Raw genomic sequence first — 12,814 nt, 5'->3', positions numbered from 1 at the left:
CAATTAGTAACTAAAACCTTATAAAACACTAACTAAGAAAATAGTAATTACTGATGATTAATAAACAAAGAGTGAGCAAGCATAACTAATTAATATAAAATTGTAAGAAAAACTGCAAGCTCACACTTTGGTATTAAATTTATATAACTAATAAGCTCTACATACACAATTACATTCATTAAAGATATAGTACAGCAGATATCAATAAAAAATAAGTACAAATTAATCAACATTATCATATAGGTTAAATGAAAGTACAATGTAAAATGTAATTACAATTCCATTGTTATTTTATCAATATAGAGCAGGAGCAGGCTGATTTTCATAAAAAACAATTAATTATGTACTTCAGCAAAAAGAAAAAAAAAAATTTTCCTTATTAATGGACACTTGTACTATAAGAAATAGTTATTCGATTTTTATTAAATTTATTCAATTACCAGAGATTAGACTTGTATTATTTTCAGCCCTTAAAAAATAAAATATGTAGGTGAAGAAAGCTGGAGTGCTTTTTACATAAGTCCAAGTCTTTATAAAAAAATATATTTTCAAAAGTATATGAAAAATATTTTTCAAAAGTTTTACTTCTAAATTGGTAGATATTTTTGGCCAGATTACCAAATTAAATAGGAATGTCTTCCTGCTGTAATTATTACTTAACTGTTATATATAATTACACATTGTTATAAATAAATATAAGAAATATACTTTCAAGTTAGGAAAAATGTTTATATTTGTTAAATAATTCTAAAAATTGTACAATACAATGTTGTAAATGAGTAACAGATATGAGGAAATATAGGACTTGCAACACATTTTTAAGAAAATTAAATACATCTGAAACTTGATAATTTTTCACCTTGAAAAGGATTTTGCAAGCATTTTTAATTCTTGGAACAAAATCTTTAATTTTTGTACCCTAACACTAATTCATATATTTCTCCCAAACCACCTCGTAATAGTCACACAACTCTAGTCAGCAAAAATTGCATCTTTATTCTATTTACTACTCATGTTTTTAACTTCATTGGCTGATGGTTCTTTGTTTTTGAATCATATTTTTTGTTTTTCAGATTGTTTTAATTATACAATTCCTGGTTTTACTCCTATTATTGTTATAAAATGCCTTTTTTGTTATGTTTTTACTCCTCACAATGGCTTCAAGAAGAATGTCTTGTAATTATAAACCTTTGGATCTATCTACCAATGAAGTTCCACATTCTGCATGTCTTAGAAAAGAGAAAGCAGCAGCAAGTTTGATGAAATTTACAAAAATCCCAAGTAGACTGAAATAATAAAAAAACTACATGAATTATTAGACTTGATATTAATAAGTGGTCTTAAATAAATTTAAGTCATGGTGTTAATCTAAATGGACCGATATGTCTGAGAATCCTGAATTTAAACCAATATATAGAGTGGCTGGAAAAAAGTTTTAGCTAAGATGTGGAATTTGGCAGCTTTCACTGAATATGAAACTGATTTTTGAAATTTAGGATGTAGTTGAGTGCAAGCTTTGTAACTACGATAAAAAGGGTTCTGTGTTACAAAGCTCTACCTACCAGAATTTTGGCTCTAAATTATAAATACAGAAAAGAAAAACTAGCAATTATCGTTTATTGAATGCAAGTGGAAATCACAGGTTATTAACTGTTTGGAAAAGCTATAAAACTGGGAAGTCTTAGAAATTTAATTTGAAATTTGTTTTTGTCACATAATTTGTAATATTTTTTAATGTAAAAACTGCTTAAATTTGAAACTGCTTTTCAAATGGAAGCATACCTTAAATCAAAAAGTTAAACTGAAAAAGTGCTTCAAATTATGAACATGCATTAGGCACATCTGGTGAAAGTATTAAAATTAATGAGAATGTAAGACATGCTTTTCTTTTAGTAAATATAATTTTCTTGATTCAAATACTGGGTCAAGGAGTGACCACAGGTCTAAAGCATTGCTATTAATAGAAAATACTTTTTCCCAAAATGACATTTCTTGTTATACGTATTTGAAGTTTGGAAGACACTAACACGTGATAAATCTGAGATCAAAACTAATCTCAAATAATTAATGATCATGAACATTATATCTCAAAAGATTCCTAAGCTATTTAAGTCACTACATCATAAAAGAAAATTCTCATAAAAAGTATTTGGCAACAAATCTTGTATTGAGTACATCTTTCACTTTCCTCTAAAATGTATCTGTGACAAAGTTAAAAATTCTATATTATACTAGAAGACGAGAACAGAATGCACATCATAACTGCTGAGAAGGTTAGAAAAAATAAACAGAGCAACAGATTAAAATAAAACTAAATTACTATCAATTTTTTTGTTCTGTAAAAAAACTATTATTAATGCAATGTATTATATGAAAAAACTATTGACTCTTGATTTTTAATGATTAAACTGATTGTAGGTCATTTTAAAAATGAGAAAAAACAACTGTCTGTTAAATTTCACTGATATACAGGTTGAAGGTAAAAGTACAACAGACTTTGGTGATTCATGGAGAGGACCAAATTGAAATAAAACACAGTTAATTTCTACCTATATGCCTTAAGAAATCAATAAATTTGCGCTGTGTTGAACATGCTTTTTTTTAGCCAGGGCTCATCATTGAAGAGTGAATTATGACAAAATGGAAAAATATAAAAATAAATGCCATGTGTTTGTTCTACAAATAAAATCTTTAGCATTTAAATTTAACACTTTTTTTCAAAAGAAAATAACACCGTGAATTAATTAACTTCAGGGGAAGTCTATTAAAGACTTAGGAAAAATGAATCCAAATTCATGGATTTACCACTTTTTAATTAAATGTGCTGGTGCATTATATTTGAATGATATGGAGAAAACATGTTCCCACAGTGAATACTGAGCTCAGTAGGAGATACTTTCATGACCAAGAATTAAGTTTCACTACTTCTATGACCTATAGAGACCCTCATACATATATATATATATATATTATTTTTCTAAAATCGATCCTTTTGAGACCTATATCACCTCTGTACTAATAATTCAATTATGTATGATTCAACGTGATCCACCTAAGTACAGAAAATAAAATGACACTACTCACCTATCTTTTGATTTCTAGAAAAGTACTTTCGCGGTAACCCACATCTTCAGTTGTACATTTTTTTTTTGTAAAATACTTTGTATAAAATTACATATTAAACATAAAAAGTAAAATAAAAATGAAATGTTAAAAATATTAATATTAAAAAATTACATATAAAAAAAATAATATGATGTCAATTAAAAGAAAAATTAAGTAAAAAACATATTACCTTGTATATGGCCAGCTAATAATATATACATAGTACCAGTCAAAGACATGAAGTATGTTTTTTACTTCATTTTATTTTTAATTGACGTCATATTTTTTTATATGTAATTTTAATGTTTTTAACATTTCACATTTATTTTAATTTTACGTTTTTTCTGGATTGGTGTGGAGTTGATGTAAAGATTCACAATAAACTTCCTTTGTTACTGTTGTCCTCTGCTCCATAAAGCCCACCAACAAGACGCCTTTATGGTTTTAAAAAACTGTAGCTAATGTTTTCTTGTTGCTCAGTGTCTGTTTGAACTTTTTCAGCTTGTTTGGAAAAGAAATGTGCATCCATTGCCTGACTGTTCTTTGGTTTCTGGATTATCATACTGGATCAAAGTGTCATTGCCAGTAATGATAGACTTTAAATCTCTTCCTCCTCATTATAATAATGAATAGAAACATTAAGGCTGGCGCAGTTCGCTGCATTTTGTGATTGTCACTCAAAATCTTTGGGACCCAACTTGCACACAGTTTTCCAGTATCCTAGGTCTTCAGTCACAATTGTTACAGAGAAGACCTTTGAAACCTTATCATAAACCTCTATTTGCCCTTCTTTAAATTTCCTGCACCATTCCCATACACTACCATAAACTCATAAAATTTTCACCATACACTAGGCTTATTTTGAGATAGATTTCAGCAGCGCTACATCCGTCTGCTTGCAGAAAACCTATCACACTTCGCAACTAATACTTGGTGGCAGCATCAATCGTAGCAGCCATGTTCAATTGCCTGTAGCTCGGCTCAGACTGATGCAATGAAGCTGGCAATGGCAGAGGTTGTGGGGGTGGGGGGGGGGCAGCATACTGCTTGAAGAACTCAACAACTTCTGAATCATTTCCAATGAAACATTTTTAATCATCCCCTTACAGCCTGAACTTGGCAAAGAGTGATTTTTATCTCTTCACTCACGTGAAGAAATGGCTTGCGTCACAAAAATTCGATGACAATGAACTTTAAATTTCATGAAAGGTTGGCTAGGTGCCAGAATTTTATGAAGGTATTTGTAAATTAGTGAAATACTATGACAAATGCTTGAATTTAAATGGCAACTTAATTGAAAAATAGTTAAAAGCTGGTAATTTTAAGTGGTATATAGTAAAATATTTTTATGTATGCAGTTTTTTTATTTATAGCCAAACAGAAGTTACTTTCCAAACTGCCCTTGTGTATGTAAAAAATGTATACCCATTATATTTTCAGTTTTTTTTTTTTGTCTTCAGTCATTTGACTGGTTTGATGCAGCTCTCCAAGATTCCCTATCTAGTGCTAGTCGTCACCCCAAAAACAGACACATCTTTTTGATCTTCAGTTATGCATTATAAATATTCATTTTTTTCTTATACAAAAACAAATAAGAGACATACATATAGAATAAACATATGAATGTACAGAGGCATAGATGTACTCACAAAGTATATAAAACATATTACTTTTATAACCTGAGAGCAATACACTAACTACAAAGAATACTGAAGAGCAGAGATACAATCATAATGCGTAATATATATAAAACAAACAAACAAATATAAAAAAAATACCAAAACCTATACAAATAAATATTAATCAATAACTTAATACTTAAATACAAAATCAAATTACACTGATTAATTTATAACTAGAACTTAAAAAAATAAAATTTTAAGAATTTATTGGACAAAATACTTGCTACTAATTCTAATAATTCAGAAATTAAATTATATTTTAAAAAAATGTTTGAAAAAACATGATGTGATAAATGATAAGAAAAAAGTAAATCATTTTAACTTCTGCTTGAATCTCTAACTGAGGTATTTAGCTCAGTAAAATTGTATAAACTAAAACTAGTATTAAGATACCTTGATCCATCATGTTAACCCTAGAATACAAAGGCATCATCTGTCAGGCTACTTGTTATGTGCTGGAATCAACCCCCACATCCTTTCCAACACTTGTTGCTCCTCAAACTTCATGCACCTTCAGTGTATGGCTGGACAGTGAAGGATCATTGCCATCATTTTTAAATCGTGTCATCTGGTGGACTATGCCTTTGTGTTTACGTTTCTTTTAACATTGTTTCTGTAGTTTAATGGACAAAGTTTTGTAATTATGTCACATGATATTTTTGAGTTTGATTGACATTATATTGGCAATTATTGTACAAATGTATATACTCTCTCTGTGCGAGTTTTATTTTTAACATTTTACAAGCAAAATGGACCTTTAAGATTATAACTTTTTAAAGTATTTAGAAGAATATTTCTGACTCTGACGATTGTACAAGTGAATCTTTTGACATGAAGAGAAAATTCATGAAGATACAGATGACACTGATGCCGACCCAGACTTCAATCCTGATGAAGATGTTACCTGACTTCAACTTAAATTTCCTACTCTGGGGCATGAATGTAGAAGAGAAAGAGGGAGAAAGTTGTTTAGAAAATATTAGCTTAGAGTTAAAAATTGATAAAATTGCCTAGAGATTTGTATCAATCTATTGCAACAATTCTCAAGGTGGGTGTCCCAAATCCAGTTCAAGAACTTCCCCAACAACAAGGAAGAAAGATTTGTGCATTCTGTCCCTCAAGACTTAGGCGTATAACAAGATATTTTTGTGGTTGCTGCTCTAACGCCATGTGTGGAGAGAATCAAGTATCTGCTGGGAGTGTAAAGTCATACAAATATATCTTTTGAATACTTTGTAAATGTGATTTATAGCAATAATAACATGTTAGATTCATTAAAAAAAAGTTTTCACAGTAAAGGTTGTTTTTATTTTTTCCTTCAAGTAGTCTTGTCAGACTATGCCTTTGTAATAACACTTGGTACAGATTCCACCTTTGTAATCTAGGGTAAGTGCACACATTCAATTAAAAAAACACATTTATTTTTAAATTTTGCTTTAAAAATCATTTATTCTTTACTGTTAAAGTGTTTGAAGATAAAAATAGAGTAGTACCTCAGCATTCTTTCGGACAGCATTGATTTTCATGAAAATTTGTAATTAATCTTATCTAACCTTCTGCTTCAAAAGTTACATGTTTCTGATGCTTAACTTTTGATTTTGGGGGTAAAAACTACCCCTTGTTAAAAAATTCAAAAACCATAGATTTAAACATTTCATAGATTGAAATCATGTTTAAATATGTAGAATAAACAATCTTTTATGTTGTGAAATATAATTTATTGTTTTACTACGTTTCAACCCTTACAAACCACCCCTTATGATGAAATTTTAAAAAAAACTAATTTTTAACAGTTTGAAACATCTATAGTGCATTTATAATGAATTAAAATCTCTTTACTGTTTATAATATAATCTATGATTTATTGCAATGTTTCAACCTTAATAACCACCCCTTATGAAAAAAAAATGTTAAAATTATAGATGTAAGTGTTTTGTAGCTCAAAATCATTTAAATGTGTAGAATAAACATTTTTCCATATTCTGAAACATAATGTATGATGTTACAATGTTACAACCCTTGGAATCCACCCTAATAACAAAAAAAAACTTATTTTTCAACAGCTTAAAATGTTTCAAACTAATATTAATGAATTTATTTCAAATAATTATTTTTAATTTTAACGTGAAAATTAAGTTTCTGCTTGTATATTAAATGATGAATTTAACGATGAAACAAGAATTTGATGTACTTACATTTTTATTTAACAAAAAAATAACTTTAATTCAATAATTTTTGAAAGGTAATATTAACAAAGTGCATCACATGTTTATTCTTTCAGTTTTTGGAATGTACTGACTATACCATATAAAAGAGATGAGATATACATTCACATATATACATCTATGCACACAAAGTTCAATCACCCATCAGCATGTGTTCGCCTATGGTGTGCTCCGTTACTTTTCTTCTCTTACCTATACATTTTCATATATATATACATACACACACACACACACACACACACACATACACATATGAGTGTATGAGGATGTACTTTTACATAGTAGATACAATTATGTGTTCACTTGTATTCATAAATGTTCCAAAACTGTTGAGAGTATAAAAATTTATATGCTCTGAAAATTCCATCCAAAAAATGCAATTGGTTTTTCAACAACACTTCCTTAATTTTTACTCTATCCAATTGCTGAAAAAAACCATTTTGCAGGGAATTTCAAGGGCTTCAAAGCATGTAAATATCAGATTCCTTGGGCCCTTCATTTTTGAGTTTAAAGGGCTTGGGGAAGATGGTCCTCGCACTCAGATGCAAACTTCAAATGGTGATATCTCAATCAATTTTTGCTCTACAGAAATAAAACAAAAACCAAAATTTTCAGTAAAAAAAAAAAAATGTTTGAACTCTAGCATTTTTTACGTATTTTCGTTAGTTTCTGAATTACTGTGAAAAAAATAAACTTTTTTAAGAAATTTCAAAAACATTTCCAAATTTGAATCAACCTTTTATTCAATTCTAGGCATTCCAAACTGGTCAAACTTCTAGAATGTATTGTTAGTACTTAAATAAAGTAAATTTTTAAAGGATTACATTCAATTCCAATTCTTACAGCAAACTCACTTGTTTCATTGCTGATTTTTTCTCCAAAAAAGCGAGACAACCATTTTATTTTCATTATAAGTCAGTTAGTTTTCATGTTAATGACTTTTAACAAAGCTAATTTTAAAAGTCTTTTCAAGTACTTTGAAAATTATCTTACAAGTTTTCCTTGAAAAATTTTCTGTTTTTTAACATTGAAAGGTTTGACTTCAGTTTTTGGTGAACAAAATATACCTTCAATGTGGCATAACTTGATTCATATTGCATGTACAGAAATAAAAAAAACAAAAAAACAATCTCTTGTAATTTATAAGCTTCATATTTGCTAATAATAATTTTTTCAATAAAACGTAAGGTTTTTGTGTTATTCGTGAAAAATTGTTCAATATTTGGATGAAAAATCAACATTTTCAATCACGAATAACTCAAAAGGTATTGACTCTACAAAAAATGTTTATAGAACATTTTTTGTTTAGAATTTATTGATTAATTTATCGATTTCAGTAGTTATTTTGAATGAAATAATTACCTCCCCTGAGAAGGAGTGACATCCACCCCTAGGGTAAAATCACACATCGGCACTACATAAATTTTGTTTCTTGAGATATTCCCTAATTACTGTCCAAACTTCACGTCAATTGCTTTTGTCCGAAATAATTCTGAGCAAAAAACCGTCAAACACTGGACTAATGATTTTGTAGACTGTAGAAAAGGAAAAAATCAGGATGAGCTATTTTGTTTGCAGGTGATGAAACAATTATAGAGGCGGTAGAGAATAGTAATTAACTGCAGGCTCAAGTGTTCTGGATCAAGCTATCAACTGGTTAGTGGTAATAAATTAAGAGTAAATTAATGGCAATATTTAAAAAAATTATGATAAAAATATTTTTAATTTACTTTTATCTCTAAATAATAAAATAGTTATTAGAATTTCTAAATCTGTTGAAATAGTTCTTGAATAGGCTCCTTTTTAAAGTGCATTTGTTTCATGTTAAATAAGAAATTAAATATACTGCAGGTTGCATCAGTTAAAATGATTGATTTCAAAGGAAACAGTAAAACATGATTTATAAAACTTAAATCAGCGCTAAAATATGGGATAGGTACATATAAATATAAGGATAATTGTAGTAAAGTAGATGCTTTAAAATTATATAAGAATTACACGGTTGATGTGCCCTAATATATTGATGCTTACTAATATTTTCTCTATATTGTTGACTTACATTTTTTTAATAATAATTGTATTTGTGTGAATGAAATATTACTTATTCTTAATACCAGCAAAAATATATATTTAAAGACCACAATAGGATGACAATAACTTATCAGCTTATGTAACGAGGAAAATTAATGACCAAATTCAGGAAGTTCCTGAAATAAGTTGAGTAATGTGACTTACATGGGTTAATTCAACTCTACATTAATCATATTGCCCATATAAATACTGCTCTGTATTTTTTAACTTATTAAACTTCACAATAGTATTTAATCATTCAAAATAAACACAGTAAATCTTCAGTGAAATATAAATAATTTTTTAATTTTTATTAACTTACGTTTTGTATTATTAGTTATTATTATGAAAAATATTACTTGTAGGACTTAAAATATATATATATATATATACTTACACATTATAGCAATAATGACAAAAGTAATATTATGTTTGTTATGATTATCAAAATACAATTAATAAGTCTCATTACTAGTCGCTATTCAATAATTACTATATAACAGAACTCTAATAATTACCTTTTTCTTTATAAAAAAAAAAAAATCCAATTATTAAATGATTTTAACTTACAACTAATTGAGGAAAATTAGAACTTGAAAGTGAAATAAAACTGAATTTAATAAAAAAAGATGTCTATGAACATTTTAATTTTAGTTTTAGATGTAATAGCAATCTTAAGAATATCTGGATGAATTAAAAAAATTATTTAATTTAAAAGTTAAAATTTATGTTAAAATTTTAATTCACAGACATAACAACTCTAATTTTTATTATTTATAAAATATAATAAAATCTTAAAATTAAATAGCGAAAAGCAGCTTATGCAAATTAAACATAAAAATGTTTAACAATAAATAGATAGATTATAGTTTGAGAAATATAAAAATAGCAATAAAACCAAAACCTAAACTATTTGAAGAAATTAACTCACACTAATCTTTACAGACTTGGTTCTTAAATTTTAATTTAGCAGTTAATAAAAGATCAAACACATAATTAATATTTTCAAGGCACTATTGAATTGAGTCAATATCAACAATTCATAAAATATTAAATGAATTAGAAAATCAAAATTAATTAGGATAATCTTTTTTTATAAGTTCATGTGTTATATTTTAAAAAAGGTACATCTTAAACATTTTTAATAAAGTATACTAATGCAGATTGTATAATGAAAAGATCTTTGGAATGAATTCTACATATTTCTTCTATATATTAAAAAAAAATATTTACAAAACTTACCAATTAAGTAACTAATAGAAAAAGACGATGTCTACATTAAATAAATTATGAATACTAATAACCACAATACATGGGCAATTAATCTAGTATTAAGCAAACAATTTATTTGCTACAGGCCAATAAATAAACTAATTTTTAATAATACTATACAACATACATTTTCTCAAAAATGTTCAGTATAATGTAAACTAATTAAAACCCTTTAAAGAAAAACACAGCAATAATGAAAATTATAATAAATAAGCAATCTTTAAAATAAAACTAATAAAAAATAATTAAATACTAATAAATAAAAATAAAACTAACTTGCCTTTCTTCCATCTCCTTCATGTTTTTATTTATGCATCAGTTAAAGGTATTTGAATGATAAACAGTATTTGACCAAAAATACTCTATTGCCTAAAATACTCTATATATGTTTCTCATTAATATTATAAAAAATTAATCAAACCTAAGTTATTACCTCATACCAAAATCTAACATGTGAATTGGTCAAACTTTAATAATAGGTAAAACTTAATCTGTAATGCATTGATTGAATTAACCATTTGTTGCAATGATTTTTTCTACTTTTAATGCAACTGTAAAAAAATTACAACTCTACTGTAAACAAATATTAAATCACGTAAATAATGATTTTTATTAGTTACATGGATGGAAGTATTTCCCTATAAGCAAAAGATATAAAGTACGTATTCATAAGTAAATTTTTTATATGTACAAGAAGAAATACCAAACATGGTATTTTATAATGCTGTAATAAAAATATGATTAAACTTAAGCAAAAAATGAGATATTTTATGGGCGTACAGTTTAAATCATAACTGTAGCTACTTAATCACAATAAGTGGACTACTTATTTGATTACTTAGTAATTTTATTAAATAACACCTTGCTTTCAGTTACTAATAAATTTTAAGAGCTGATAATCTATCTACATGTTCATACATCAATCATTCAAATTTAATACACACTGAATTTCCAATTAATTTGTATAACTGATGATCTACTCTATTTGCAATTAACTATTTGTAATACATAAGATCTTTTTTCTTTCCTTGATGTTGCAAAATTTGATTAAAAAATACAGTGTTGGACAAAAAAATTGAAAAAAGATAAATCTTATTTTAATAAAATGAGAGATATTATTTTAAACAGTGAGAACTCATCATATCATTAATCTGTAAAATTTCTATTATAAAATAATTTATTATTCCTGTGTTAGTTTTACAGCATTCTAAATAAAATAAAACAGCACTTACAATAAAAAAAAAAAAAAAAATTACATATAAATATAATACAATAAAATCAATTTATTAAAAAAGAATCCCATTAAAATGAACTGAAAATCATAATAATAAATAATGAAATAAAAAAACAAGTCATAATTTACTGATCAAGATGAAAGGGCATGAATTCATAATAAAACTATCAGAAAGTATGCAAAAGTTGAGTTTGAAGCTTTTTATAGGAAAAAATAGTTTAAATTATTATCTTCTGTATCATTCTCTAATTTAAAATTATCTAAAAGATTCAAACAAGAGTAAAGATATCATTAATAAGATAAAAGTAAGGGTCACTCAATAAAATTGGCTGACCTATCTTTCCAATGTAAATGTTCAAACTGAACTATATGTACTTTTTGAATATAAAATAGTCATTTATACAGCTGTATCAAATTACCATGACAATAATTTATTAATATCATAAAGGCAAAATATACACTTAGACTGTATCTCTAAATCTGTATCATTATTAATTATATGGAAGAACAAATCAACATGAATTGAAATATATATGAATCACATTAGTTATTTTTATGTTTTACAAACATACACTTTCAGCTACAGTGTTTTGTATCCAGCTAACACTGATTAAAGAAAGAAATGATTGATTAAAATTTCTTGAAGTTTACAGATATAAAATGCTAAAGGTTAGATAGAGCAAAATCTCTAACCTCTTAACTATAAATCTCTAACTTTTTAGCTTAGATATTTGTAGATTAACTCAATATGAATAATTTTCCTTGGAATCCAAAGTTTAGTAATTTCCTGATCAGAAAGAATACATAAAAAATAGAACAATTGGGAAAGCTATTTATACAAAACAAATTTATTACAATGTAACAGTTTCTTGCTAACAAATCATATAAACCTAAAGAGTTATAGTAATGAGATAGCTGTTTGAATTACTGAAACAAGTTATATGAAATATATGTACAAATTCTAATGTGACAAGCAAATCATGATTCTAACAGCTTGTCAAAATTAATCTGTGCAATTGAGAACAAGTGATAATATTAAACAAAAATCTTTTTTTCACAACATGGATGCAATATTTAGGTCATATTAAATGATACCTTGATAGCACAGTATATCAGCATATGTCTGCTTTAAATGACTTCACAAATTAATTAACAGTAGCAAAATTATTCTAAAATGTTTAGTATTGTTTAATAAAAAAAAATTAGAGATCAAAGTCAAAATTATT

This window comes from Lycorma delicatula, chromosome 2 (assembly GCF_047948215.1).
Source record: "Lycorma delicatula isolate Av1 chromosome 2, ASM4794821v1, whole genome shotgun sequence".
Classification (NCBI taxonomy): domain Eukaryota; kingdom Metazoa; phylum Arthropoda; class Insecta; order Hemiptera; family Fulgoridae; genus Lycorma; species Lycorma delicatula.
This window is presented reverse-complemented; position numbering follows the sequence as displayed.